The sequence below is a fragment of the Loxodonta africana genome, chromosome X (genome assembly GCF_030014295.1).
Source record: "Loxodonta africana isolate mLoxAfr1 chromosome X, mLoxAfr1.hap2, whole genome shotgun sequence".
Taxonomy (NCBI): Eukaryota; Metazoa; Chordata; class Mammalia; order Proboscidea; family Elephantidae; genus Loxodonta; species Loxodonta africana.
The window spans coordinates 128,617,224-128,640,805 of record NC_087369.1 but is presented as its reverse complement, the minus strand read 5'-3'; the positions used below and the strand labels follow the sequence as shown (position 1 = coordinate 128,640,805).

General features: G+C 40.6%; 1 protein-coding gene across 2 annotated transcripts in view; it reads right to left on the bottom strand.

Moving 5' to 3' along the window:
* The window catches only part of LOC100668744 (NACHT, LRR and PYD domains-containing protein 12), a 53,779-nt gene extending 32,126 nt beyond the window's left edge, over positions 1–21,653 (bottom strand). For both annotated transcript variants that reach the window (XM_064278664.1, XM_010594695.2), the window contains exons 1-2: positions 21,538–21,653; positions 19,524–19,591 (exon numbers count right to left, since the gene is read on the bottom strand). The gene's annotated coding sequence lies outside the window, so the exon portion shown is untranslated. The remainder of the gene's footprint in view (positions 1–19,523; positions 19,592–21,537) is intronic.
* Between the last annotated feature and the right edge of the window lie 1,929 nt (positions 21,654–23,582).

Here is a 23,582-nt window from a genome sequence, read left to right as displayed (position 1 = left end):
TTCAACCTTAAAGAAATTAAAAGGATTATAAAGAAGAGTATTAATAACTGTACACAAACAAATTAGATAAACTAGATGAAATGGACAAATTCCTAAAAACTGACAAACTACCAAAACTGACTCAAGAAAAGTAAGTCTGAATACACTCATAACAAGTAAGGAGATTGAGTCAGTAATCAAAAACCTCCCAACAAAGAAAAGTCCAAGGCTAGATGGTTTCTTTGGTGAATACTACCAAAATTTAAAGAAGAATTAACACAAAGCCTTCTCAAACTCTTCAAAAATAGAAGAGGAGAGAATACTTCCTAACTCATTCTATGAAGCCTGCAATACCATGATACCAAAGTAAAACAAAGACGTCACAAGAAAAGAAAACTACAGACTAATATCCCTTATAAATATAGATGCAAAAATCCTCAACAAAATAAGAGCAAACTGAATCCTTTTAATAGAAAGGATTATACCCCATGACCAAGTTCAGTTTACCCCAGGAATGCAAAGGTATTTCAACATACAAAAATCAGTCAGTGTAATATACCACGCCAAGAGAATAAAGAACAAAACGAAACAAATAATTATCTCCTTTGGTGTAAAAAAAGAATCTGACAAAACCTAACACCCTTTCATGATAAAAGCACGCAACAAACTAATAATAGACAGGAACTTCCTCAACCTGATAAAGGGCATCTATGAAAAACCGACAGCTAATATCATGCTCAATGGTGAAAGATTGAAAGTTTTCCCCCTCAGATCAGGAACAAGACTAGGATGCCTGCTTTTGCCATTTCTATTTAACCTTGTACTGGAATTTCTAGCCAAAGCAGCCAAGCAAAGAAAAGAAATAAAAGCCATCCAAATTGGAAAAGAAGAAGCAAAACTATTTCTACTCACAAATAACATGATCTTACATATAGAAAACTCTAAAGAAGCCATTTAAAAAAAAAATTTTAAAGCTAATAAAGGAATTCAGCAAAGTTGCAGGATATAAGATCAAGCACAAATATTAGTTGTGTCTCTATATACTAGCAATGAATAATTTGAAAATGAAATCAAGAAAACAATTCTTACATTAGCATCAAAAATACTTGGGGAAATTCCTCAATATAATAAAGGACATCTATACAAAACTTTTTTAATACAAAACTAACATCCAACATCATTCTCAACAGAGAGAGGCTGAAAGCATTTACCAGTACTACTCAAACTATTTCAGAGCATAGAAAAGGAAGGAATACTCCCAAATTCATTCTATGAAGCCAGTATAACCCTGATACCAAAGCCAGGCAAAGACACCATAAAAAAAGAAAATTACAGACCAATATCGCTCATGAATATAGATGCAAAAATTCTCAGAATTCTAGCCAACAGAATTCAGCATCGTATCAAAAAAACAACACACCATGACCAAATGGGATTCATACCAGGTATGCAAGGATGGTTCAACATTAGAAAATCAATCAACGCAATCCACCACATAAATAGAACAAAAGAAAAGAATCGCACGATCATGTCAATCGACACAGAAAAGGCATTTGATAAAGTCCAACACCCATTCCTGATAAAAACTCTCTCAATAAAATAGGAATATAAGGGAAATTACTCAACGTAATAAAGGGCATCTATTTTTTTTTTTTTTTTTTTTATATAAAACCAATAGTCAACATCATTCTCAACGGAGAGAGGGTGCAAGCATTTCCCTTGAGAATGGGAACAAGACAAGGATGCCCTTTATCACCACTGCTATTTAACATTGTGCTGTAAGTCCTAGGTAGAGCAGTACGGCAAGAAAAAGAAATAAAGGGCATCTGAACTGGAAAGGAAGAAGTAACACTAACCCTATTCACAAATAATATGATACTATACATACAGAACCCCAAAGATGCAACAAGAAAACTCTGGAACCAATAGATTCAGCAGAGTAGCAGGATACAAGATCAACATAAAAAAAAAAAACAGTTGGATTCCTATACATCAAAAAGAAAACTTTGAAAAGGAATTCAAGAAAACAATACCAATATAATAGCCCCTAAAAAGCTAAAAAATACTTAGGAAAACTCTAACCAGGGACATAAAAGACATACAAAGAAAACTAGAAAACACTTCTGCAAGAAATCAAAAGAGACCTACATAAATGGAAAAACATACTGTCATGGATTGAATTGTGTCCCCCCAAAGTATCTGTCAACTTGGCTAGGTCATGATTCCCAGTATTGTATGACTGTCTACCATTTTGTCATCTGATGTGATTTCCCAATGTGTTGTAAATCCTATCACTATGAAGTAATAAGATGGATTAGCCGCAGTTATATTGATGAGATCTACAAGATTAGATAGTGTCTTAAACCAATCTCTTTTGAGATATAAAAGAGAGAAGCAAGCAGAGAGACATGGGGACCTCATACCACCAAGAAAGCAGTGCTGGGAGCAGAGTGCGTCCTTTGGACCTGAGGTTCCTGCACTGAGATGCTCCCAGACCAAGGGAAGAATGAATGCTGCATCACAAGGACCTTCCTCCAGAGCTGAAAGAGAGAGAAAGCCTTCCCCTGGAGCTGATACCCTGAGTTTGGACTTGTAGCCTACTCGTCTGTGAGAGGATAAACTTCTCTTTGTTAAAGCCACACACTTGTGGTATTTCTGTAATAGCAGTACTAGGAGACTAAGACACACACCATGCTCATGGACAGGAAGCCTCAACATTGTGAAAATGTCAATCCTACCCAAAGTGATCTACCGATATAATGCAATCCTGATCCAAATACCAACAGTATTCTTTAATGAGATGGAAAACCTAATCACCAACTTTACATGGAAAGGAAAGAGGCCCTGGATAAGCAAAGCATTACTGAAGAAAAAGAACAAAGTAGGAGGCCTCACACTACCTGATCTCAGAAACTTTTATACAGCTACAGTAGTCAAAACAGCCTGGTACTGGTACTATGACAGACACATCAACAAATGGAACAGAATGGAGAAACCAGACGTAAACCCAACACCTATGGTCAGCTGATCTTTGACGAAGGACCAAAGTCAATTAAATGGGGGAAAACAGAGTCTTTTTAACAAATTGTGCTGGCAAAATTGAATGTCCAACTGTAAAAAAATTAAACAGGACCCATACCTCACACCATACACAAAAACTAACTCAAAATGGATCAAAGACCTAAATATAAAACCTAATACGATAAAGATTGTGGAAGAAAAAAACAGGGACAATGCTAAAAAAAGCTAGGGGCCCTAATATACAGCATAAATAGAATGCAAAAAATAACAACGCACAAACACCAGAAGATAAACTAGATAACTGGGAGTTCCTAAAAATTAAGCACTTATGTTCATCAAAAGACTTCACCAAAAGAGTGAAAAGAGAACCTACAGACTGGGAAAAAAATTTTGGCTACAACATATCCAACAAGGGTCTAATCTCTCAAATCTATAAAATACTTCAACACCTCAACAACAAAAAGATAAAAAAAATTCATTTAAAAAATGGGCAAAGGATATGAACAAACATTTCACCAAAGAAGACATTCAAGTGGCTAACAGACAAATGAGGAAATGCAAATCAAAACTATAATGAGATACCATCTTACCTCAACATTATAGGGACCAATCAAAAAAAATAGAAAATAACAAATGCTGGAGGGGTTGCAGGGAAATTGGGACTCTTGTGCACTGCTGGTGGGAATGTAAATGGTACTACACTATGGAAAACGATATGGCACCTCCTTAAAAAGCTAGAAGTAGAAATACCATATGATCCAGCAATCCCACTCATCAGAATATACCCTAGAGAAATACGAGCTGTCACACTAATAGACATATGCACGCTCATGTTCATTGTAGCATTATTCACAATAGCAAAAAGATGGAAACAACCTAAGGACCCATCAACAGATGAATAGATAAACAAACTATGGTACATACACACAATGGAATCCTATGCAACGATAAAGAACAATGATGAATCTGAACAACATCTCACAACATGGATGAATCTGGAGGGCATTACACTGAGTGAAACAAGTCTATCAAAAAAGGACGAATATTGTATGAGACCACTATTATAAAAACTCAAGAAAAGGTTTACACACAGAAAAAAACAACAACAACAATCTTTGATTGTTACTAGGGAGATTAGGTGTGGGGAGGGGAAACCACTAACCAGCTAGTAGACAAGTGTTAATTTTGGTAAAGGGAAAGACAACACACAATATAGGGGAAGTCAGCACAACTTGACCAAGGCAAAGTCATAGAAGCTTCCTAGACACATCCAAACACTTTGAGGGACCGAGTTACTGGGGCTGAGGGCTGGGAACTATGGTCTCAGGGGACATCTAGGTCAAGTGGCATAACATAGCTCATAAAGAAAATGTTCGACACGTCCTACTTCGGTGAGTAGCATCTGGGGTATCAAAAGCTTGCAAGCAGCCATCTAACACACAGCTATTGGTCCCATGCTGTCCAGAGCAAAGGAGAATGAAGAAAACCAAAGACACAAGGAAAATATTAGTCCAAAGGGCTAATGGACCACATGAACTACAGCCTCCACCAGACTGAGTCTAGCACAACTAGATGATACCTGGCTACCACCACCAACCGTTCTGACAGGGATCACAATAGAGGGTCCCAGACAGAGCTGGAGAAAAATGTAGAACAAAATTCAAATTCACAAAAAAAGACCAGAACTACTGGTCTCAGGGTGACTGGAGGAACCCCTGAGACTATGGCCCCTAGGCACACTGCTAATTCAGAACTGAAGCCATTCTCAAAGTCCACCTTTCAGGCAAAGATTAGACAGACCTATAAAACAAACAATAACACGCGTGAGGAACGAGCTTCTTAGTTCAATCAAGTATACAAGACCAAAGGGCAACACCTGCCCAAAAGCAAAGACGAGAAGGCAGGAAAGAACAGGAAAACTGGACGAATGGACACAGGGAACCCAGGGTAAAAAAGAGGGAGAGTGCTGACATATTGTGGGGATTGTAACCAATGTCTCAAAATAATCTCTGTATAAATTTTTGAATGGGAAACTAGTTTGTGCTATAAACGTTCACCTAAAGCATAATAAAATTTAAACTAAATACTTGGGAATACATTTATCCAAGGAGGTACAAGAGTTGTATACTGAAAACTACAAAACATTGCTGAAGAAACTAAAGAAGACCTAAATAAATACAAAGATATTCCTCGTTCATGGGTTGGAAGCATTGGAATTCTTAATGATATTAAGAGGCTAATACCTCCCCAGAGCAAACTACAGATTCAATGCAATCCCTATAAAAATCCCAACAGTTTTGTTGTAGAAATGAAAAAGCCAATCCTCAAATTCATAGGGAATTTCAAGGGATTCAAAATAGACAAAGCAATATTGACAAAAAAGAACAAAGTTGGTGAACTTATACTTCCTGATTTCAAAACTAACTACAAAGCTACAATAATCAAAACAGTGTGGTCCTGGCATAAGGATAGTAATGTAGATCAATGGAATAGAATTGAGAGACTAGAGATAAGTCAGTGATTTTCTTTTTTACCAATTTTTTGTTGTTGCTGTTTTGGTGAAAGTATACACAGTGAGAGATTGGTCAGTTGATTTTAAATAAGGGTGTCAATATCATTCAATGGGAAGAGAATAGACTCTTCAACAAATAGGGCTGGGACAACTGGATATCCACATGCGAAAAAATGATGTTGGACCTTTCCCTCACACCATGTGCAAAAATTAAATTAAAAAATTTAAATGAAAATGGATCTTATCTAAACCAAGAGCTAAAACTATAAAACTCACAGAAGAATACATTGGTGTAAATCTCTTCATGACACTGGATTAGTCAGTGGTTTATAGATATGACAACAAAAGCATAAGCAACAAAAGAAAAAACAGATAATTTGGACTTCCTTAAAATTAAAAACTTGTGCATCAAAGGGCATTATCATGAAAATGAAAAGACAACTTACGACATGGTAGAAAATATTTGCAAATCATGTATCTTATAAAGGTCTAGTATCCAGAATATATTAACAACTCTTACAACTCAACAACAAAAACACAAACAACCCAATTAAAAAATGGGCAAAGGACTTGAATAGACATTTCTCCAAAAAAGATATACAGCCAACAAGCACATTAAAAGACGCTGAACATCATTAGTCATTAAAGACAAAAAAAGCAGTTGCCATCAAGACGATTCTGATTCATGGTGATCCCATGTGTATCATAGTAAAACTGCGCTCCATAGGATTTTCAACAGCTGATTTATTAGAAAGAAGTACATCGCCAGGCCTTTCTTTCAAGGTGCCTCTGAGGACTCAAACCACCAACCTTTCAACTGACAGCTGACAGCTTAATGGTTTGTGCCACCCAGAAACATTAGTCATTAGGGAAATGCAAATTAAAATCACAGTGTGATACCACTTCAAACCCACCAGAATGTTTAATATTAAAAAGACTTATACTACCAAATGTTGGTGAGGATGTTGGTGGGAGAGTAAAATGGTACAATCGCTTTGAGAAAGTTCTGGAAGATTCTCATAAAACAAAACATACACCTATCCTATGATCCAGCAATTCTACTCCTAGGTATTTACCCCAAGAAAATTTAAAATACATGCCACAAAAAAGACTTACACAAGAATGTTTATAGAAGCTTTATTAGTAATAACCCCAATTTAGAACAGGTATCCATCAGCAGAATGTACAAACTGTGATATACCTATACAATGGAATGTTGTTTGTTGTTATTGTTGTTAGGCCATTGAGTTGGTTCTGACTCCTAGCAGCCCTATGTACAACAGAACGAAACACTGCCCGGTCCTGCACCATCCTCACAATCATTGCTATGCTTGAGCCCATCATTGCAGACACCGTGTCAATCTATCTCACTCAAGGTCTTCCTCTCTTTCGCTGATACTCTACTTACCATTATCAGTAAGTGCTTCAAGTCCTCTTTGCTTTCAACAAGCAAGGTTGTTGACATCTGCATATCACAGGTTATTAATGAGTCTTCCTCCAATCCTGATGCCCCGTTCTTCTTCATACAGTCCAGGATCCCAGGTTATTTGCTCAGCATACAGACTGAATAAGTATGGTGAAAGGATGCACAACTTTCTTGATTTTAAACCATGCAGTATCCCCTTGCTCTGTTCGAAGGACTGCCTCTTGGTCTATGTGCAGGTTCCTTATGAACACAATTAAGTGCCCTGGAATTCCCATCCTTCACAATATTATCCATAATTTGTTACAATCCACACAGTTGAATGCCTTTGCAGTCAATAAAACACAGGTAAACATCTTTCTGGTATTCTCTGCTTTCAGCCAAGATCTTCCGACATCAGCAATAATGTCAATGGGATGTTACTCAGCATTAAAAAGGAATGAAGTACAGATGCAAGCAATAATGTAGATGAATCATTATGCAGAGAGAGAGAAGCTTTACAGAAAAAGTATATATTGTGCAATTCCATTTATATGAAGTTTCAGAACAGGCAAAACTAATCTAACAAAAAAGATCAGAACAGACTATGTGTGCATCTCCTGTCTGGAGGGGAGATGTGAAGGTCGAGGGAGTCAGAAGCTGGCTGAATGGACACGGAAATACAGGGTGGAGAGAAGGAGTGTGCTATCTCATTAGGCAGAGAGCAGCTAGGAATATATAGCAAGGTGTATATAAGGTTTTGTATGAAAGACTGACTTGATTTGTAAACTTTCACTTAAAGCACAAGAAAAATTAAAAAAAAAAGAACTTGAATAAAAAAAAATCAGAACAGTCCTGTCCCTGGTGGGTAATAGAAGTGGGGATTGACTGGAAAGGGGTATGAGGATCTCTCTGATGTGGAGGTAATATTCTATATCTTAATAAAAGTTTAGGTTACACCAGTTGTCAAAATTCATCAAATAAAACAATATTTTTATATTTCACTGTATATAAATTTTATCTTTAAAAAAGTGAACAAATTAGTAGAGCACCTTGGTCAACTGGCATAATATAGTTCATAAAGTTATATTCTACATCCTAGTTTGGTGAGTGATGTCTATGGTCTTAAAAGCTTGCCAGGAGCCATCTAAGATATAACTATTGGTTTCTACCCATCCAGAGCAAAAGAGAAAGAAGGAAACCAAAGACTCAAAGAAGAAACTAGTCTACAGGACTAATAGTCTACACGAATCATAGCCTCATCTACCCTGAGACCAGAAGAACTACATGGTGTTGGCTACCACTACCAACCATCCCAATCAAGGCCACAGTAGATGGATCCTGATAGAATGGGGAAAAAATGCAGAACAGAACCTCAAATTCCTTAAAACAAATAAAATTAAAAAAGACTTACTCGACTGGTTGAGACTGGAGGACTCCCCAAGACTACTGCCCTGAGATACTCTTTAAACCTTGAACCAAAACTAACCCCTGCGGTTCTAACCCTTGCCATTTATAAGCAACCTCAATGTCTGTGGATGACTCACCCAACACTCTAGCCTCACTGTACCTTGATCTCCTCTCCTCCAGCAACCTCTGGCCACATGTCATTAGTGTCTTAGGCCACCCATCACATGGAGCTGCTCTACTTCAGAAATTCTCAACTCCACTATCCCACTCTCTGGCTACAACCTCCTATCCCCAATACTTCTTGGCTTTCAGAATATCCTGGTGACATAACAGTTAAGCATTTGGCTGCTAACTGAAAGGTTGGCAGTTTGACCCCACCTGGGACTCTGCAGGAGAAAGACCTGGTGATCTGCTCCTGTAAAGATTACAGCCAAGAAAACTTTATCGGGCAGTTCTACTCTGTCACATGGGGTTGTTATGAGTCAGAATCGACTTGACGGCACCCAGCAACGACATCCTCATCAAGATTTCCCATCGTGGTACTGAGTTTCTGTTTCGGAAGTTGAAAAACTTTTGGAAATAATGCTGATGGTTACACAATGGGTGAATATAATGAATGTCACTGAATTGTACACTTAAAAATGGACAAAATGGCAAATTTTTGTTATATATTTTTTACCACAATAAAATTATTTTTAAAAACTCCCACTTTTTGACTTCTCCCTTTCTCCAGCTCATTACCCACTCATGGCTTCACTCCCTATCGAGTCTAGATACCTTGGTGTATCACTTCAACCACTCTCTTGTTAGCAGTCTCACTGCTCTTAGTATTTTTAATCTACCATTTATTGAGCAACTACTGTGTGCTACTCTACATGCATTATCTCTGCAACTCCCTACAACATCCATGTTGTTGTTGTTGTTAGGTGCCGTCGAGTTGGTTCTGACTCATAGTGACCCTGTGGACAACAGAACGAAATGACATCCATATGAGGTAGTTATCACCATTATCCCCTTTTACAGATAAGAAAAAGGACTCTTAAAAGAAGTGAAGTAACTTGTCCAAGGTCACATAGCTAGAAAGTAGTGGAACAGTGTGCAGTTGATATCTGAATGAGATCTTCTGACTCTAAGGTCGGGGCTCTGAACCAGTAGATTACTTTGTTTCTGAGAGGGAAAGATAGCTCTGACTACAACTTGGAGAATGAAGGGAAAAAGAAGCAGGTAAGTGTGAAGGCTTGGAGACCAAGACAGTAATCCAGGTGAGAGTTGATGATGGATTGTTCTCTACCTGAACATCACAAAGAATTCAAAAATAAAGTCCCAGAGGCAGGGCCAAGATGGTGGAGTAGTCAGACACTTCTGGTGATCCCTCTTACAACAAAGACTCCCCCCCACAAAAGTGAAACGATTATATTTGTGATAAGCTAGGAGCCCTGAACATCAAAGGCAGAGTTAGAAAATGTACGGAGTGGCAGGGAGAGGGAAAGATGGTTCAGAAGTGGAGAGGAGTTACAGGGCCTGAATCGCTGGGAACCCTCAGGCACCTTTCCCTGGAGCAACTGCAGTGGGCTGGTAGTAGTGTTCCAGATGTGGTTTGCTCAGGGAGAGACAGTCAGCCACACAGCCTACTCACACCTCTGGAACCAGAGAAGAACGGTGCTGTCTGCAAAAGCTAAGTACTTGCATTTATTTTACCACACCCCCAGCACCCAAGCTGGCTTCACTGGTTGTTGATTTTCCTGGGCCTGAGACAGGCCCTGCTGCGTGCCCTGAGCCATTCTCCCAGCCTTGGAGAAGGAATAAATTCACAACTGGGGGAAAAGATGATCTACCAGCTCCAAGGACTTTGAATACCTTTCCCCCCTGCATGGACCTGTGTGAGCCTATTTCAGGGGAATAGGCCCTTGATGGCAGACTGCAACTGTTTCAGCTATGCGGTAGAGGTGGGTGCTTAATGTTTGACATTGGCTTTGCCTATTAAACAGTGTCCTCACCTACCCACAGCAGGGGCCTAAAGACAGGTGGCTCCACCCATGTCACCTAGCCAACCATGACAGGGGTCCAAGGATAAATGGTACCTCCCAGTCCTTACAACCAAAAACACTGCATGCCCATGGTCCATCTGCAGAACCCACCCACCTGTGTGCTCTAGGAAACAGGGATGCACTTTCCTCACAGACACTCGGGGGATGGTCTTCAGGCCCCTGCCTTGTTCAGAGAGCTTGGCCCCCTTCTGCAACCAGATACCAGTAACTACACCAATCACCCCTGCCCCTCTAAGACTGTAGGACAGAGCCTGTACCAGACACTTGATGACCAACTACCTGGACACCCAAGCTGAATCCATACAAGAAAAGTGAATGGGCTCCCAGGCTTGTATACCTGATAAGAGCCCTAGCCATCTGATGACAAGAGGTTAGAGCTTCAAAGGTGAAAATAATCAAGCTAGCTCATTCAAGCAACCTATTTGGGCACATCAAAACAAAACAAAGCAAGAAGCTAGCATACAGTAAGGAAACACAAAATAAACTAATACAATAACATAGATGGCTCAGAGACAACAGTCAATATCAAATCACATAAAGAAACAGATCATGATCACTTCGACAAGCTCTCAAAACAAAGAATCAGGGGATCTTCTGGATGAAGGTGCCTTCCTGGGATTACCAGATGCAGAATACAAAAGAATAATATACAGAGCTCTTCAAGACATCAGGAACGAGACCCGGCAAAATGCAGAACAAGCCAAGGAACACACAGATGAAGCAGTTGAAGAAATTAAAAAGGTTATTCAGGAACATAATGAAAAATTTAATAAGCTGCAAGAATACACAGAGAGACAGCAATCAGAAATTCAGAAGGTTAACAATAAAATTACAGAATTAGATAACTCAACAGAAAATCAGAGGAGAAGAATTGAGCAAGCGGAAGACAGAATTGGTGAGATGAAGATAAAACACTTGGCACCAATATATTTGAAGAAAAATCAGATAAAAGAATTTTAGAAAATGAAGAAACCCTAAGAATCGTGTGGGACTCTATCAAGAGAAATAACGTTCGAGCGATTGGAGTACCAGTACAGGTAGGGATAACAGAAAATACAGAAAGAATTGTTGAAGATTTGTTGGCAGAAAACTTCCCTGATATCCTGAAAGATGAGAAGATATCTATCCAAGATGCTCATCAAACTCCACATAAGGTAGATCTTAAAAGAAAGTCACTAAGACATATTATCATCAAACTTGCCAAAACCAAAGATAAAGACAGAATTTTAAGAGTGGCTAGGGATAAACAAAAATTCATCTACAAAGGAGAGTCAATAACAATAAGCTCGGACTACTCGGCAGAAACCATGGAGGCAAGAAGGCAATGGGATGACTTCTATAAAGCACTAGAGGAAAAAAATTGCCAGCTAAAAATCACGTATCCAGCAAAATTGTCTCTCAAATATGAAGGTGAAATTAGGACATTTCCAGATAAACAGAAGTTTAGGGAATTTGTAAAAACCAAACCAAAACTACAAGAAATACAAAAGGGAGTTCTCTGGCTAGAAAACCAATAATATTAGATATCATCCCAAGACTAGAGCACAGGACAGAGCAAACAGATATCGACCCAGATAGGAAAATCACAAAAATAAATCAAGATAAAAAAAGCTCAAAACAGGGAAACAGCCATGTCATTATGTAAAAGAAGAAAACATGAAAACAAGAAAGAGTGACTAAGAAATATAGTCATAGATCTTCCAAATGGAGAGGAAGTCAAAGTGATATAAAGAAATAAAAGTTAGGTTTAAACTTAGAAAAATAGGGGTAAATATTAAGGTAACCACAAAGGAGACTAACAATTCTGCTTATCAAAATAAAACACAAGAAAAAAATACTCAGCAGAAACAAAATCGACAACAACGAATAAGAGGAAAAGACAATATATAAACTACTCAACACAAAAAAATTAAGTGGGCAACACACAAGTCAGCACAATGGGACTAAACCAAAAGCAAAGAAGTTTCCTGAATAAACTGAATGCTTCGAAGGCCAGGGCAGCAGGGGCAGGGGTTTGGGGACCATGGTTTCAGGGGACATCTAAGTCAATTGGCATAATAAAATCTATTAAGAAAACATTCTGCATCCCACTTTGAAGAGTGGTGTCTGGGGACTTAAACGCTAGCAAACGGCCATCTAAGATGCATCAATGAGTCTCAACCCACCTGGATCAAAGGAGAATGATGAACACCAAGGACACAATGTAATTATGAGCCCAAGTGACAGAAAGGACCACATGAACCAGAGACTACATCATCCTGAGACCAGAAGAACTAGATGGTGCCTGGCTACAACCGATGTCTGCCCTGACAGCGAACACAACAGAGAACCCCTGAGGGAGCAGGAGAGCAGTGGGATGCAGACCCCAAATTCTCATAAAAAGACCAGACTTAGTGGTCTGACTGAGACTGGAAGGACCCTGGTGCTCATGGCCCCCAGACCCTCTGTTGGCCCAGGACAGGAAACATTCCTGAAGCCAACTCTTCAGACATGGATGGACGGATGGGACTGGACAATGGGTTGGAGAGGGACGCTGGTGAGGAATGAGCTTCTTGGATCAGGTGGACACTTGAGACTATGTTGGTATCTCCTGCCTGGAGAGGAGATGAGAGGGTAGCAGGGGTTAGAAGCTAGCGAAATGGATACGAAAAGAGAGAGTCGAGGGAGGGAGCGGGCTGTATCATTAGGGGGAGAGTAATGGGGAGTATGTAGCAAGGTGTATATAAGTTTTTGTGTGAGACTGACTTGATTTGTAAACTTTCACTTAAAGCACAATAAAAATTATTTAAAAAAACTGTCAGCCCATATGAACCACGCCTCTTCTAACATGAGATCAAAAGAACTAGATGGTGCCCGGCTACCACTACCAACCATTCTGACCAGGGACTCAATAAAAGGTCCCAGATAGAATGGGAGAAAAATACAGAATAAACTCAAATTCATAAAAAAGGCCACACTGACTGGACTGACAGAGGCTAGAGAAGCGCCCAAGACTATCGTCTAAGATACTGTTTGGGCTTGGAAATGAAGCTATTTCTGCAGGTCACCCTTCAGCCAAATAACAGAGTGGCTTATAAAATACACAATATAATCCATGGGTAATGTGCTGCCTTAAACAATTAACTAATGAGACCAAATGGTCAAGAGTTAACCCAAAAAGCAAAGATGAGAAGGCAAGGAGGGGAAGGGAAGCTAGATCAATGGAAACAGAACAAACAAAATGCAAATAATGAGAATGCTGATACATTGTAAATATTGTAACCAAAGGCATGGAAATATTTGTATAAAAGTTGTTAAAGAGGAACTTAATTTGCTGTGCAAACTTTCACCTAAAACAATAAAATATTATTAAAAAAATTAAGTGGGAAAAAGAAACTGTCAACAACACACAAAAAAAGACATCAAAATAACAGCACTAAACTCATACCTATCCATAATTACGCTGAATGTAAATGGACTAAATGCACCAATAAAGAGACAGAGAGTGGCGGAATGGATTAAAAAAAAAAAAAAAGATCCGTCTATATACTGCCTACAAGAGACACACCTTAAACTTAGAGACAAAAATGAACTAAAACTCAAAGGATGGAAAAAAACATATCAAGCAAACAACAACAACAAAAAAGCAGAAGTGGCAATATTAACTTCTGACAAAATAGACTTTTAAGATAAACCCACCACAAAGAATAATAAAGGATACTATATAATGATTAATAATGATTATATATAATATATATATCCAGTGCCATATATATATATATATATATATATATATATATATATATATATATATATATACACGTATAATATATATAGGGTCGCTATGAGTCGGATGGAATCGATGGCAGTGGGTTGGATTTATAATGATTAAAGGGACAATATACCAAGAGGATATAACCATATTAAACATATATGCACCCAATGACAGGGCTTCAAGATACATAAAACAAGCCCTAACAGCATTGAAAAGTGAGATAGACAGCTCCACAATAATAGTAGGAGACTTCGACACACCACTTTCAGTGAAGCACAGAATATCCAAGAAGAAGCTCAATAAGACACAAAAGATCTAAACGCCACAGTCAACCAACTCAACCTCAAAGACATATATAGAACACCCCACCCAACAGCTGCCAACGATACTTTCTTCTCTAGTGTACATGGGACATTCTCTAGAATAGACCACATATTAGGTCATAAAGTAAGCCTGAGCAGAAGCCAAAACATCGAAATATCACAAAGCACCTTCTCTGACCACAAGGCCATAAAAGTAGAAATCAAATAGCAGAAAAAGCAGGGAAAAGAAATCAAACACTTGGAAAGTGAACAATACCCTGCTCAAAAAAGACTGCATTATAGAAGACATTAAGGATGGAATAAAGAAATTCATAGAATGCAATGAGAATGAAAACACAGCCTTTGGGACCCAGCGAAAGCAATGCTCAAAGGTCAATTTATATCAATAAATGCACACATACAGAAAGAAGAAAGGGCAAAAATCAAAGAATTATCCCTATGACTTGAACAAATAGAAAGAGAGCAACAAAAGAAACCCTCAGGCACCAGAAGAAAGCAAATAATAAAAATTAGCTCAGAATTCAATGAAATACAGAACAGAAAAACAACTGAAAGAGATAACAAGACCAAAAGCTGATTCTTTAAAAAAAATTTTTTAAATGATAAACCACTGGCCAAACTGACAAAAGGAAAACAGGAGAGGAAGCAAATAACCCAAATAAGAGATGAGATGGGTGATATTACAACAGACACGACTGAAATTAAAAGAATCATATCAGATTACTATGAAAAACTATACTCAAACAAATTTGAAAACCTAGAAGAAATGGATGAAATCCTAGAAATACACTACCTACCTAAACTAACACAAACATAGGTAGAACCACTAAATAAACCCATAACATAAGAAGATATTGAAAAAGTAGTCAAAAAACTCCCCCCTCAATGGACTTCTAAGTCAATTGGCAAAATAATTCTATTATGAAAACATTCTGCATCCCACTTTGAAATGTGGCGTCTGGGGTCTTAAATGCTAACAAGGGGCCATCTAAGATGCATCAATTGGTCTCAACCCACCTGGAGCAAAGGAAAATGAAGAACACCAAGGTCACAGGACAACTAAGAGCCCAAGAGACAGAAAGGGCCACATGAACCAGAGACTTACATCATCCTGAGACCAGAAGAACTAGTTGGTGCCCGGCCACAATCGATGACTGCCCTGACAGGGAGCACAACAGAGAACTCCTGAGGGAGCAGGAGATCAGTGGGATGCAGACCCCAAATTCTCATAAAAAGACCAAACTTAATGGTCTGACTGAGACTAGAGGAATCCCGGTGGCCATGGTCCCCAGACCTTCTGTTGGCCCAGGACAGGAACCGTCCCCGAAGACAACTCATCAGACATGAAAGGGACTGGTCAGTCGGTGGGAGAGAGATGCTGATGAAGAGTGAGCTAATTATATCAGGTGGACACTTGAGATTGTGTTGGCATCTCTTGTCTGGAGGGGGGGTGGGAGGATAGAGAGAGAGGGAAGCTGGCAAAATTGTCACAAAAGGAGAGACTGAAAGGGCTGACTCAACAGGGGGAGAGCAAGTGGGAGTACGGAGTAAGATGTTTGTAAACTTATATGTGACAGACTGATTGGATTTGTAAACGTTCACTTGAAGCTTAATAAAAGTTAATAGAAAAAAAAACAAAAAAAAACTCCCCCCTCAAAAAAAACCCTGGTCCAGAGGGCTTCACTGCAGAGTTTCACGAAACTTTCAGAGAAGAGTTAACACCACTACTACTAAAGGTATTTCAGAGCATAGAACAGGACGGAATACTCCCAAATTCATTCTATGAAGACAGCACATCCCTGATACCAAAACCAGGTAAAGACACCATACACACACACAAAAAATTACAGACCTATATCCGTCATGAACTTAGATGCAAAAATCCTCAACAAAATTCTAGCCAATAAAATTCAACAACATATCGAAAAAATCATTCACCAAGACCAAGTGGGATTCATACCAGGTATGCAGGGATGGTTCAATATTAGAAAAACAATTAACGTAATCCATTACATAAATAAAACAAAAGACAAGAACCCCATGATCTTATCAATTGATGCAGAAAAGGCATTTGACAAAGTTCAACATCCATTCATGATAAAAACTCTCAGCAAAATAGGAATAGAAGGAAAATTCCTCAACATAATAAAGGGCATTTATACAAAGCCAACAGCCAACACCATCCTAAATGGAGAGAGTCTGAAAGCACTCCCCTTGAGATCGGGAGCTGGACAAGGACGCCCTTTATCATCACTCTTATTCAATATTGTGCTAGAGGTCCTAGCCAGAGCAATTAGGCTAGATAAAGAAATAAAGGGCATCCAGATTGGTAAAGAAGAAGTAAAAGTATCTCTATTTGCAGATGACATGATCTTATACACAGAAAACCCTAAGGAATCCTCAAGAAAACCACCGAAACTAATAGAAGAGTTCAGCAGAATATCAGGATACAAGATAAACATACAAAAATCAGTTGGATTCCTCTACATCAACAAAAAGAACATCGAAGAGGAAATCACCAAATCAATACCATTTACAGTAGCCCCCAAGGTAAAATACTTAGGAATAAATCTTACCAGAGATGTAAAATATCTATACACAAGACACTACTGCAAGAAACCAAAAGAGACCACATAAGTGGGAAAATATACCTTGCTCGTGGATGGGAAGACTCAACATTGTAAAAATGTCTATTCTACCAAAAGCCATCTAGAGATAAAATGCAATTCCAATCCAAATTCCACCAACATTTTTTAACGCGATGGAGAAACAAATCACCAACTTCATATGGAAGAGAAAGAGGCCCCAGATAAGTAGAGCATTACTGAAAAAGAAGAACAAAGTGAGAGGCCTCACTCTACCTGATTTTAGAACCTATTAGTTTTTTTTATACCCCACAGTAGTCAAACAGCCTGGTACTGGTACAACAACAGATACATAGACCAATGGCACAGAATTGAGAATCCAGACATAAATCCATCCACATATGAGCAGCTGATATTTGACAAAGGCCCAAAGTCAGTTAAATGGGGGAAAAGACAGTCTCTTTATCAAATGGTGCTGCAAAAAAGTGAAACAAGACCAATAGCTCACACTATGCACAAAATCTGACTCAAAATGGATCAAAGATCTAAATATAAAACCTAAAACAATAAAGATCATGGAAGAAAAAATAGGGACAACGTTACGAGCCCTAATACCTGGCATAAACAGTATACAAAACATTATAAAGAATGTAGAAGAAAAACTAGATAACTGGGAGCTCCTAAAAATCAAACACCTATGCTCATCCAAAGACTTCACTAGAAGAGTAAAAAGACTACCTACAGACTAGGAAAAAGTTTTTAGCTATGACAGTTCTGATCAGCACCTGATCTCTAAAATCTATATGTTTCTGTTAAAACTCAACTACAAAAGGGCAAATAACCCAATTAAAAAATTGGCAAAGGATATGAACAAGCACTTCACTAAAGAAGACATTCAGGTAGCTAACAGATACATGAGGAAATGCTCACGATCATTAGCCATTAGAGAAATGCAAACCAAAACTACAATGAGATTTTAGCTTACTCCAACAAGGCTGGCATTAATCCAAAAAACACAAAATAATAAATGTTGAAGAAGTTGTGGAGAGACTGGAACACTTATACACTGCTGGTGGGAATATAAAATGGTACACCCACTCTTGAAATCCATTTGGCTTTTTCTTAAAAAGCTAGAAATAGAACTACCATATGACCCAGCAATCCCACTCCTTGGAATATATCCTAGAGAAATAATATATGCACAGAACAGATATATGCACAGCCATGTTCACTGCAGCACTATTTACAATAGCAAAAAAGATGGAAGCAACCATGGCGCCCATCAACGGATGAATGGATAAATAAATTGTGGTATATTCACACAATGGAATGTTATGCATCGATAAAGAACAATGATGAATCCATGAAGCATTTCATAACATGGAAGAAAATGGAAGGCATTATGCTGAGTGAAATTAGTTGCAAAAGGACAAATATTGTATGACACCACTATTATAAGATCTCAAGAAATAGTTTAAACAGAGAAGAAAATATTTTTATGGTTGCGAGAGTCGGGAGGGAGGCAGGGAGAGGGGTTTTCACTAATTAGATAGTAGATAAGAACAATTTTAGGTGAAGGGAAAGACAACATATACTACAGGAGAGGTCAACACAACTGGATTAGACCAATAGCAAAGAAGTTTCCTGAATACAACTGAAGGCTTCAAAGGCCAGAGTAGCACGGATGGGCGTTTGGGGACCATGGTTTCAGGGGACATCTAGGTCAATTGGCATAATAAAATCTATTAAGAAAACATTCTGTATCTCACTTTGGAGAGTGGGATCTGTGGTCTTAAACACTAGCAAGCGGCCATCTAAGACTCATCAGTTGGTCTCAACCCACCTGGACCAAAGGAAAATGAAGAACACCAAAGACAGTAGGTAATTATGAGCCCAAGAGACAGAAAGGGCCACATAAACCAGAGACTGCATCAGCCTGAGACCAGAAGAACTAAATGGCATTCGGCTACAACCGATGAACTTCCCTGACAGGGAACACAACGGAGAACCGTTGAGGGAGGAGGAGAGCAGTGGGATGCAGACCTCAAACTCTCATAAAAAGACCAGACTTACTGGTCTGACTGAGACTAGAAGGACCCCAGAGGTCATGGTCCCCAGACCTTCTGTTAGCTCAAGACAGGAACCATTCCCAAAGCCAACTCTTCAGACAGGGATTGGATTGGACTATAGAATAGAAAATGATACAGGTGAGGAGTGAGTTTCTTGGATCAAGTAGACACATGAGACTATGTGGGCAGCTCCTGTCTGGAGGGGAGATGAGAAGGCAGAGGGGGACAGAAGCTGGCTGAGTGGACACAGAAAAAGAGGGTGGAAAGAAGGAGTGTGCTGTCTCATTAGGGAGAGAGCAACTAGGAGTATATAATATCACAAGGTATATATAAATTTTTTATGAGAGACTGATTTGATTTGTAAACTTTTACTTAAAGCACAATAAAAATTAAAAAAAGAAAGAAAAAAGTCCCACTTACTTCAGGTGTGTGACTTCACAGGATGGATTCCGTGGGCTTGGGCTGGTGACCGCACAGCTAAGCCCTGCCTAGAAGAGACCAAAAATCAATCAGCAGTTTAATACATTGTTTCCAAATACATCTTTTTACTTTGCCTTCTCTAGAAATATATACATATATGTATATATTCTATGTATGTTGCCATGTAGTAAATATTTCCCATGCGCTTGGAATTTTATATAGTCTTGTTATACCTTCAACAACCCTCTGAAGTACTACCTCCATTTTATAAAAGAGAAAAGTGAGGCACAGGAGGATTAAGTGCTCAAGGTCACACAGTTAAGGATAAAGATGAAATCAGAGCCCAAGTCTGCTAGTCAATTTCTAACCACTGATCGGAACTAGTCCCAACCTTAGATTCATACTCCCCACACTACACAAGGCTGTTGAAACCCTTGAGGAAAAAAAAATCACATAAGCATGCGAATGAGACCACTACAAATCTCTGTGCTCCAACCTCAGCAAGGAGCTAACTAGCAAGATCTGAGGTTAGGGAGGGACCCTGGACTCAAAGCACAGTGAGGGGGCTGTATATTGTTAAGGCGATGGGCTCCCTTACCGGATCTTGCACAGGGAAGTGATCCCGTTTTATACACACCACTCTGAGGGCACCATCTCCCAGAGGAACAGCAAACCTAGCCTCAAAGCTACACCAAGCCAAGGACAAGCCTATAGAACGATTAGGCAAGAGCTCGGTCACCTGTTCCATTTCCTCTCTCAGAATCAAAAGACACTATGACAAATATCAAAGTAACGGATTTGGCCCTCCCCTGGTGGCGCTGGGTTAGGAGTTAACAAACAGGTCGGCAGTTTGGACCCACCAACCACTCCTTGGAAAGTTCTACTCCGTCCTATAGGGTCGATATGGGTCGGAATCCAGTCGACGGCAACGGGTTTCTTTTTTTTAAAACCATAATCTGGGGTCCATGGATGGCCATCCGTGGGCTTAAGAACCCTCTATGATTACGTGCAATCGTGTGCCTTTTTTTAAAAGGAGGTGGTTACTAGTTTTCCTCAGATTTTCAAACAGGCCCAGGTCCACCACCGCCCCCACCCCAGGCCCAGGAAAAAAGGTTAAGAATCGTGGCTTTAAGCTTCCTCAGCAAGGGATTCTCTCACATCTTTACCTCAGTCCCGCATGCAGTGTCAGTCCCCACCCTCCTCAGTCAGCATTCCCTTCCGCCGCACACGCACCACTCGCGCACGCAGCATCCCCACGCACGCATCACCTCACGCACACGCACCCAAGCACGCATCACCACAGGCACACGCACACAAATTCCCTCGCACGCGCCTCCACACTCACACACCCCACATGCATACCTCGACACATGCACCTCTATAAGTCGCCACATACACGCATCCCCCCCACACGCACCACCAACGCACCTCCACACATACACACCTCTTTAGATCACCACATACATGCATGTCCCACAGGCATCTCCACACATACACACACAAGCATTCCCATACACAAGCACCTCCCCACATACACACCTTCATACACCCCTCTACACACACGCTTCTCCCTTTACCACAGGCACCAACCCGTATACACCCGCACGCGCGCGCGCATACACACACACACACACACACACACACACACACACCCCACACACCCTCCGGAGCCTTTTCTCTTTCTTCCCTCTCTAAGGCTGGCTTCTCTGCCGGCGGGCCAGGCCCTCCCCCGCCCCCCAGCTTCTCAGCCGTGAGGAACCTCTCCTGCGCGCTGAGCCCGCCCGGTCTGAGTTCGCTGCAGCCCCGCGGGCCCTTCCGACTTGGGCCGCCGCTTCCCTCCTCACATCCCAGGAGACACCGGGCGGGGTGTGGCGCCACCGCGCTCGGCCACCAGGGCCTTCAGATGAGAGGGAAGCTAGCCGCTCAGACTGAAGGAACTTCCTCGCTTTCCCGTCCCTCCGAATCAGAGCGGAGTGGGGGGGGGGGTCACATCCTTGCTGGGGAAAGCACTCACCTGGTTCTTGAAGCCAGTTTGCTCTTCCTGTACTTCCTGCCAGTGGGAAAGGGACTGTGAGAGACAGCCAAGGTCTTTGGGGCGGAGAAGGGGAAATGACTCAGAGAGGAGGCGGCCCAGAGGGAGGGGCCGGGCTGGAAAGGGGAACAGTGTGGGGCGGGAGGGAAAATGAGGGTGGCAAAACCGCGGTGGTGGCGGTTTTGAGAGTGTCTAGCGCAGACCTAGAAATTCCTCCTGACCAAGCCCCAACTCCAGGAGCCGTCGGGCTAGGTCACTTCTTCCGTTCTGGGCTTTGAGCTAGCTTGTCCCGCGCCAAAGGTAGACATAGCTAAGACCCTTGCTAGTAGCTCGCCAAGCTTCAAGGACTCTGCTGGTCTGGGCACAGTTTCAGGGATTAGCCCTTCCTGTTCTATGGAGGCTGTAATAGTCTTTACCTCATAGGGTCGCTGGGAAGATTAAATAAATAACTGCATTTCACGTGCATTTTTTAGCATAGTGTCAGGCACACTGTAAGCAATCAATCAGTGATAACTCCTGTTATTAGGGACATGTTCATTTGTTGACTGTCTTCCCTCTAAATTATGAGTCCCGTGAGGGTAGAGACTATATCTAATTCATAACACAACCCTAGCACCTGATACAAAGAAGCTATCAAATTATTTGTTGAATGAATGAATAAACGATTGAATGATAACTTGGATTCGTGGCTATACCAAGAGCCTCTCCTCTGCCATATAAGGGATGCTTTGTGGGAGTTTTAGAAAGGCCATGAATGGGAAAAAAATGGCCTACAGGACCCTTGCCGGTTGCTGTATCAGGTGACCTGCTCTGCCCTTGAAAAATGGAATGTCTTTGGCAATCCCTACATGAACACATGGAATACTGCTAGACAGCTGACCTGAAATTTGAAACTGAGACATGGATGACTAGAGCAGTATTTGCATCTCGAACAGTTAGTGAGAGAGCCGTGGTGGCACAGTGGTTAAGAGCTCACATGCTAATTGAAAGGCGGACAGTTCGAACCCATCAGCTGCTCCAAGGGAGAAAAGACCTGAAGACCAGCTCCTGTAAAGATTACAGCCTAGGAAACCCTATGGGACAGTTCTTTGTCCTATAGGGTCACTATGTGTTGGAAGTGACTCCATGGCACACAACAACACAGTTAGTGAGTACAACAGGATAGAGGGAGAGGGTTGAAGTGGAAAGCTCAAAAATAGTGGTGGCAACTATAAGTGGGGAAGATTGGCAGGGGAGTTCTTAGTGAAGTTAATAAGTGTGTGTGGTTGAGGATACCAGAAAAACCAAACCTGTTGCCATTAAATTGATTCCAACTCATGTAAAAAGGAAATTTGATGGTGGTCCTAAAGTAACATTAATGCCATTCACCTCTCTGCTCCAGTCATAGGATTCCTGATGGTCTACTCTGATGTCCAATATTCTTGAGGTAAGTATGCAGACTTCTACCACTACCTTCACTAAATTTTCATTTATGGAAATACATACTGTTAGGGCTAGAAGGGACCTTAGAAATTAGCATACACTTAAATTCATAGTTGAAAAGCTAAGAGCCTGAGGTAGCAAAGGACTTGGGCCTTGGAATTCTCTGGCCTTGGTACTGAATCTTGCAAGGCCTGAACTGGTGGTTGTGTATTCCATTATTCCATTAATCCCTGCCCTCCCCCTAACCTCAAAGAGACTGAGAAGAATGAAAGGACAGGGCAGAAGGGAGAGCGGGAGAAGATTCCTCAATAGACCCTAATTGATTTCACTTCCTTTTCCTTCCTCCAGGGGAAGGTACCTGGACCCTCAGCTAGTTGCTGTAGAGAACGCTCCACCATGGCACCCTAGAGACTGCACTATCCACAAAGGCCATGCAGGCAAAGGCTTGAACAACAGCTAATCTGAGTCTTGGCAGAATGCCTTGATCCTCCCGGATCACAGGAGGATGGGAAGCCTGTGAGGAAATACTTTGAGGCCATCTCCCATTCGCCTCCTTATCTCCCCTGGGAGGCTGTCATGAGACAGATTCTCATTATCTCCCAGTT